The following is a 7407-nucleotide window of genomic DNA, read 5'->3' on the forward strand; positions in this document are numbered from 1 at the left end:
GGTGTAAGATAGTGGTCTAGTTTTATTCTTTTGCATATGGCTGTTCAGTTTTCCCAGCACCATTTATGGAAGAGACTATCCTTTCTCCATTGTATGTTCTTTGCTCCTTTGTCATAAATTAATTGACCATATCTGTGTAGATTTATTTCTGGGCTTTCAGTTCTGTTCCATTGATCTATGTGTCTGTTTTTCTGCCAATACTGTGCTGTTTTGATTACTATAGCTTTGTAATATAATTTAAAATCATGGATGTGATACCTCCAGATTTGTTCTTTTTTCTCAGGATTGCTTTGGCTATTCAGGGTCTTTTGTGGTTCCATATAAAGTTTATTGTTTTGGGTTCTATTTCTGTGAAAAATGTAGTTGGGATTTTGCTAGTGATTGCATTGAATCTGTAGATTGCTTTAGGTACATTTAGGACATTTAACAATGTTAATTCTTCCAATCCATGAACACAGCCTATCTTTCCATTTCTTTGTGCTCTCACCACTCTTATGCAACATATTGCTGGAAGTTGTACTCAATGCAACAAGGCAAAAAAGAAAATAAAGTAATCCATATGTAAAACAAAGAAATTAAACTGCCTCTTTTTGCAGAGGACATGATTGCTTACTTAGAAAATCCCAAAGGAATCTACAAAAAATCTCCCACAACTAGTAAGTAAGTTCATTGTGGTTGCAGGATATGGGATAAACATAAAAAATTAATTTTATTTCTGTATAAAATACAGAATACAATACTAGCAATGCACACATAGACATCAAATTAAACCACAACACTACTTGCAATTGTTGAAATAAATAGTTAGGTATAAATGTAACAATACGTGTACACGGCTTGTATGTTGAAAAACTATAAATACTGTAGCTGCTGCACTCTTGGGCATTTATGCCGAGAAATAAAAACTTACATTCACACAAATGCTGTACATGAATGTTCATAACAGCTTTATTCATAATAGCTAAAAATTGGGGAAAACCCACATGTGCTTTAATGAGTGAATAGTGCATCCGTAACATGGAATATTATTTGCCAAAAAAAAAATATTGAACTACTGAACATAATGACATAGATGAAACTCTAGAGGACTATGATGAATGAAAAAAGATCCCAAAAGTTTACCTTCTAAATGATTCCATGTATGTAAGTTTCCTGAAATGACAAAAAGTTTATGGAAATGGAGGACAGATTAGTCGTTGCCAGGCATTGAGAAGGAGTTAGGGGTAGACAGGAAGATGGTGTGGACATGAAAGGACAACATGAGGGGTTCTTGTGGTCATGGAAATGTGCTCTGTATCTTGATGGTATCAATGTCAGAGCCGCAGCCACGAGACTGTACTACACATTTGCAAGATGTTACCATTATGGGAAACTGGGCAAAAAGAACAGGGAATCTCTCTGTGTTTTCTTAAAACTGCATGTGACTCTACATCCATGTCAAAATAAACCATTTAATTCTCTAAACATTCACTGATAACACCTGAAGCTAACACAACATTGTAAATTAACTATACTTCAATTTAAAAACAATTCACTGACATAGGGAATTCTTACACAGCTGATATAAAAGCATATTTGAACCTCAACCTCACTTGGACTAGGCAGAGGGTTTTCAGTAACAGAATCCAAGACGAAATCTAATTTGGTTTTCACATGTGACCAATCAATATTTGAAATCTGCACAACTGGCTGGTCTAAAATAAATATGTCTTCAGTGAACTGGAGAAGGCAAATTCTGTTTTTGAAAGTGTTCCGGGATTTACAAAGAGATTAAAAAAAAGAAAAAAGAAGTTCAAGAAAGTGGAAAAAGCTATCTACCTAAATGAGTATAAAAGTCAAGGAAAATGTATATTATGGAAAGAGTCCTTTTGGAATGTGTCAACCCAGATGCATTTGATAGAAGTGAGTAAACATAAATTGTCTTGCTTATATTGAAAGAGTTTGACTTAAAACACAGTTCTTCATATCATCTGGACCAAAGTTCTCTCATTTATCGTGAAAATGGTGGTGAGTGTTGTGAGACAAAGCTGCTCTATCTTATGAACTAAGACATCTTGGTGTTTAAGTATTTTGGGGGAAAAAATCAATTTTCGCTAATTGGTCAAGGAGGAACTTCTGTAATAACCACATCAAGGATTTACTGTCTGCCTGGGGGTTCTTCCGGGGCTCACTCACTCCACGGCATGTAGTCTGCCCTCAAGGGGCTCACGGTCCACGGGGCAGCTTGCCTCACTGTATTTTCTTAGTAAGGAGCTACTCTAATTATTTTTATTTTACAGTTTAGTGGTTCTCAACTGGGGGTGATTCTGTCCTCCTGGGGACATGCTGCCAGGTCTGGATACATTTTTGGTTGTCCTGACTACACAGGTGCTACTGGCATCTAGTCGGGGGAGAACCAGGGATGCTGTTAATCCCTCCCCTCCCATGCACAGGACAGCCCTACACCAGGAAATGATCCAGCCCCCAATGTCAACTGTGCTGCCACTGGGAAACCTGTTACAGCAGAACAAAACGGCTGCTGAGAAGTCAAGCTCTTTGTCAAAGGGGACCAGCCAGTCTGCAGCACAGCAGAGAGTTGAACCCAGGTCTGAACAACTGCTGTCTCACTGTGTTTACCACGTGGGACCTACAACGTCAGCAACTCTGCTGGCTCTGCGTGAAAATCTTGAGCATTTGGCCGCCTGGAAGCACCTGATATCAGAGGGGCAGGGCCCAGCTGTCCTCACTGTGGGACCAGAACCCAAAAATTTTGAGCTGAATACCTGGGGGAGTTCTTGCATAATCTCATGCTGTTTACATTTTTCCAGACTTCTCCCCAACTTCCGACCTTGACTTCTGCTGGCCACTGACCCCTCATTGTGATCTTTAAGTCTGGTTTGGGCTCTGGAAGATCTCCAGGGACAGAAGTGAGATGGACTTCATTCTGGCCCCACGATGGGAGTAGCCCCCCACAATGTATTTCTCTCCCCCCTCAACTCAACTCCTTCATCCCATATTTTTTCCCCTGAGTTTGAACAAAAAGATGAGACTGAGGGGGAAAAAATGATGAGACGGAGAGAAAACATTTAAAACTAATCTAACCATAAAAATCAGAGGTCACCACCACCTCCCCTCAGAGCAAACAGCACTTTATTACTTTTGACTGTGTCGGCTACTGAACCTTAAATTAGTTAAAAGGAAAAGGGTGTTCTCCTATTTCTTTCTCCTTTGCTTAAACAAATAGTAGCATTCTCAGAAGAGAACTTGCGCTGAAGCGAATTACCATTACTTTCAATAATTCCAACAGTGCTGCTATAGTAACTGTCTTAACCATGATTAATGTAGGAAACATTAGGAAGTCATGTTATTATTATTCTAAATTAGGTTTTGCTTGAATTAATTTTTATGCATGGTTACTAAGATGTAAAAGAGTTTCTGAATTGCTAATTGTAACATTCCATCTTTGGAGATAAGATGAGATTGGGAACACAATGGCTCCTGCTGAAGGATTTTTAGTTTGAATATTGGCCTAAGGGCCAACATATTATTTAGTCAGTAGCCTGCTAAGGAACTGTAGCTTGACACCCAGGGAGGCCTTAGTTCAAGATTTTCTTTTAGCGTCGCCCGCCTGCAGCGACTTTGTGGAAAAAGCACAATGGTTATTAATATCATATCATTTTCACGGTTTGGGGGGTTAGGAAGGGAGGGAAGCAGCCCCATACAGAGCCAATGGTACCCTTTCCTTTCTCTTTCCAGTGATGCTGGGAAAAATAAAAACAAGTACATAAGATGCGTTGATTGAGTGCTGACCACGTGTCAGGCATATATCAAGTGCTCTCCGTCCATCCAGTCATCTCATAAAGACTGGCTGAGGGTCTGCCACGCGCAGGGCATGGTGGGTGCTGCAGAGGGGCTAGAGGACGCTGGCCTCCATTCTCCTAGAACTTACACTTTAGGGAGACAGACAAGACGTGTCTGGGAGGAAGTGGGCTGGAGGGAAATGGCTGGGGGTGAGCCAGAGAGAGGGTGGGTACGTGGTCAGACATGGCAGAACCTTGTGGGATACTGGGGGGGGTGGGTCTTGGCTTTTCCTGGGTAGAATAAAAACTGACTCCTACAAAACAGCATGGAATAAAAAGCAGCTCCATTTGAAGAACGGATTTGCGATGATTTACAAAAGACCAGTCTCTATCATCCAAGCATACGAGGACATCCCATTATTTAGTAATTAGATCCATGAAAAATAAAATAAGGTTGCACTGAAAGAGTTGGGGAAAATTTTTAAAATCTGGTAGTACCACATGTTGACAAGGATGTGGGGAATGTTGACATCACCAGGAACTACTGAGGCAAAGATCCTGACAATCAGCCAACCATCCCTTAGTCACACAAATCATATGAATGTGCTCCCAACCAGCCACGCCTTTCGTGGTTATGTTTGCCCACGCAGCCCTCACACGGGTTCCCAATAGGACACACCCAGGAGTGGAGAGGGAAAACGTGGGATGCACAGCACCCACCATGAAAGAGGAGATGCACGTCTTGCTAAATGGATAGATCTGTAAATATGGAGCTGAGTAAATAATGCAAGCAGCGGAGGAGTGACAAAATACCAATGTGCATTCTCCAAGAATGCGCTCGGCAAAAAGATACATGTGAAATGTAGGAGGTGCTACCTGCGTGGTGGAGTGAGCAGGAGCCAAGTATGGGGCACGAGGAAGGCAGAAGGTTTATACGAACAGTAACGCACCAGGCGCTCTGATTGATGGTATTCTTCACACAAAGAATCTGGAGAGTTTTCTTTTACTTTTAAGATTCTACTTGGCCAAGGAAGCTACTAATCTAGGACTTTTGTCACTTGAAAACTTGAAACTAGAATGGGAACCCTGAAATAGCAGGACCATGGCTGGCTGGGGAGTAGTATAGGATCCACAGTAATGCCTGGAAATAGAAGTTACTTGGTCAACGGTGTAAAAAACTAATTAATATAAATGAATAAGAAGTAAATATTTTTCTTTTGGATGTTCCATAAAGCTCCAGTATGGTCTTCCAAGCATTTCTCGCATTTGGTCTTATTATGTGCATGCGTGCTGGCTTCCCTGTGACAAGCCACACTCTGTACCTGGGCTGTTCTCACCTCCCCACACCCCTTGAACTGGATCATGTCCCCACATCCTTAGTTCTTGACTCAACTCTTTAAGGAAGACTTCCTGACCTCCGAACTAGGGTAAGGACCCTGTTAAGGATCTTCTTTTCCCATTCGGTGGCATCTTTTGCTGGTGACCTCTCACCACTATAATTAGATAATTATTGTCTAATTATTTTTTAATAACTGTCTCTCCTGTTAGATTCCCCAAGCCCAGAGATTCATTCTGATGTTACTGAATCCCTTGGACCAGACACCTAATAAGTAATTTATAAATCTTATTGCTGGAATAATGAGCTGTTGGAATAAAGGAAAAATGAGAATTAGATAATTTTTCTTCTTTTGAGCAGCTTAAGTTAAAGGCTTTCAAAGGGCAGAGAGTCGAAGCTACATTGCTAACCTGCCTCTCCATGGATTTCCATTCTCAGCCCAGCCCTTGACATTCATTAGCATGTTCAAGGGGCAGCTTACCAGTGGGGCCCCTGAGTTAACACAGAAAAGCACTTTTCTCCCCCAAAGTTTCCCAACATCAAGATGAAGAGGGCAGGCAGCCTCACTTTCAGATGTCAGGGCCTATTTTCTCAAAACTCATCACAGAGTTTTGACCATATACCTTCTTTAAAACAATTTGGTGGCTTCCCTGGTGGCGCAGTGGTTGAGAATCTGCCTGCCAATGCAGGGGACTTGGGTTCGAGCCCTGGTCTGGGAAGATCCCACATGCCGCGGAGCGACTAGGCCCGTGAGCCACAACTACTGAGCCTGGGCGTCTGGAGCCTGTGCTCCGCAACAAGAGAGGCCGCGATAGTGAGAGGCCCGCGCACCGTGATGAGGAGTGGCCCCCACTTGCCGCAACTAGAGAAAGCCCTCGCACAGAAACGAAGACCCAACACAGCCAAAAATAAATAAATAAATTAATTAATTAAAAAAAAAACAATTTGGTAAATAAAGGCTTAACATCTCAGAAAGAAGAAAATGAGATGTTTATTTCTTATTAACTGGCAGCTTTTTAATATTGGCTGTGGAATGCTGATTTAAATTGTGGGTGGTGTATGTGTGTTCTGTTTGTATTTTTCCAGCGTCTCAAGAAAATATTTCAGTTTGCTAGTCATTTGGTCTCCAGAGCATGGCCATTTCCATGGCTTTCTATGGGGCTTAGGGGTCTAAGCCTAGGGGGTTAGGGAGAATTCACAGGGGCAAGAGAAGCTTAAGTCTTCTGGTTCCAGATTTGCCGAGGTCTGCTCTGTTTTTCCATTCCCTCGTTCCAGCCTTAGATTTGAAATGGGAGATGCATGGCAGGATCCTTTGTTCATTATTGGCTTATTTGTCTCTGTCGGTTAATTGCTTTTTATTATCTGTTGAATGGAATAATTATGTGCACAATCCACTGAATTCTGCTTTTTATTAACATTTTATTTAGAAATGTTTTGTACTGAATGGGTTTTATGAGTGACTCCGTGTGTGTGTGTGTGTGTGTGTGTGTGTGTGTGTGTGTATGCATAGATTTATCTAGCAGCAACTGATCCACTGCCAACAATTAAACCTCGAAAAATCGGGGATTGGCGACATACTTTTTTCCAGTCCAAAACCCAACAACCTTCTTTACCCTTCCAGATTTACTGTTTTCTTATAACATTAGCTTTTACATGGCCTCAGGGCAATTTTGTCACTTTGAAAAGATATTTTAAATTGAGTGATACTTTGGCAGTACGCAGGCAATGTCTTACATGTTAAGTACGTATCCTCGCTTTGGGGCTTCCCTGGTGGCACAGTGGATAGGAATCCGCCTGCCAATGCAGGGGACACGGGTTCGAGCCCTGGTCCGGGAAGATCCCACATGCCGTGGAGCAACGAAGCCCATGCGCCACAACTACTGAGCCTGCGCTCTAGAGCCCGTGAACCACAACTACTGAAGCCTGCACGCTTAGAGCCCGTGCTCTGCAACAAGAGAAGCCACCGCAATGAGAGGCCCGCGCACCACAACGAAGAGTAGGCCCCGCTTGCCGCAACTAGAGAAAGTCCGCGCACAGCAACGAAGACCCAACGCAGCCAAAAATAAATAAAATAAATAAATTTATTTATTAAAAAAAGTATGTATCCTTGCTTTAATGCATGTCATATTGAGATCTGGGAGGAATGCCTAGTGACCAGGAAGATCTTCCCTGAAGACATATTTAGGGATGCATATTTTCCTTGGCTCTCCTAAGCACACATGATCTGGGTGTGAGCATCCCTCAAGAAAGACAGAGTCAGCTGATGGCTCTTTTACACTGTTTCCATTAAAA

At 42.0% G+C, this 7407-nt stretch overlaps 1 long non-coding RNA gene across 1 annotated transcript in view; it reads left to right on the top strand.

Annotated features, from left to right (window-relative positions):
* LOC309644564 overlaps positions 1-7197 on the top strand; it is a 684610-nt gene extending 677413 nt beyond the window's left edge. The window contains exon 2 of the long non-coding RNA XR_014254490.1: positions 5956-7197. This is a non-coding gene — a long non-coding RNA (uncharacterized lncRNA). The remainder of the gene's footprint in view (positions 1-5955) is intronic.
* The last annotated feature ends 210 nt before the right edge of the window (positions 7198-7407 follow it).

The sequence above is a fragment of the Balaenoptera physalus genome (genome assembly GCF_965194825.1).
Source record: "Balaenoptera physalus genome assembly, chromosome: 16".
Lineage (NCBI taxonomy): Eukaryota > Metazoa > Chordata > Mammalia > Artiodactyla > Balaenopteridae > Balaenoptera > Balaenoptera physalus.